This window comes from Propithecus coquereli, unplaced genomic scaffold (assembly GCF_000956105.1).
Source record: "Propithecus coquereli isolate 6110/MARCELLA unplaced genomic scaffold, Pcoq_1.0 Scaffold673, whole genome shotgun sequence".
NCBI classification, from domain to species: domain Eukaryota; kingdom Metazoa; phylum Chordata; class Mammalia; order Primates; family Indriidae; genus Propithecus; species Propithecus coquereli.
Window position 1 is genome coordinate 384,676 of NW_012152763.1, and position 828 is coordinate 385,503.

At 69.3% G+C, this 828-nt stretch overlaps 1 protein-coding gene across 1 annotated transcript in view; it reads right to left on the reverse strand.

Moving 5' to 3' along the window:
- KNDC1 (kinase non-catalytic C-lobe domain (KIND) containing 1) overlaps positions 1-828 on the reverse strand; it is a 64,631-nt gene that overhangs the window by 34,100 nt on the left and 29,703 nt on the right. The gene's annotated exons all lie outside the window — the stretch shown is intronic.

Here is an 828-nt window from a genome sequence, read left to right on the forward strand (position 1 = left end):
GGAACCGACCACTCCGCGGCGCCGCCGTGTAGACGCACACCGGAACCGACCACTCCGCGGCGCCGCCGTGTAGACGCACACCGGAACCGACCACTCCGCGGCGCTGCCGTGTAGACGCACACCAGAGGAGGGAAGTCGGGTGGGCACCGGCCCCCGCTGGGGGGACTTGCAGAGACTGGGGTCTCTGTTCGGTCGGAGGTCCAGACGCTGGTGCGGCAGCAGCGAGTTTCTGTCTGGCCTGAGAGGTGGCAGCGCCGTGGGCCCTGTCGTCTGGGGGTGTGCTGCGCAGGCCGCCCCTTCCTCGCCAGAGCCCCGGGGGAGGCCCGAGTCCTAAAGCCCTGAGTGCAAGACGCCAGGCCCGTGGCCGGGACGCATGCAGAGGCCATGGCACAACGCCCCGCCTGCCACGCGGCCCAGAGGAAACTGCGTGATTCCAAGTAAAAGTGGGCGTCACCCTGTCCCCGCGTTGGCTCCTGAGTCCGGGTCGCTTTCTGGGCCAGGCAGCGACGTGAAGTTCAGAGGGCAGCAGAGGGGACGGGGAAGAAGCCTCCAGGACAGGCTCCCACACCACAGGCTGGGAGGTGCTGTCTCCCTGCCTGGCACTGCCCGGGCTTGGAGGCTGGAGGTGGAGAGTGAACCGCAGGGCAGAGGCCACTGCATGGGTCCCTCCTGCCAACTGCCCTGGGCGCCTGGGACTTCAGGGCTTCTGGCTCCTGGGGGCAGCAGCCTCCCATGCAGAGCCCTGCGGAGGCTCCCGCACACAGGGTGGCCGGCCTGGCTGCTCAGCCCCAGGACGGCGAGGCTCCTTCTCTGACCTCAGAGCCAGGA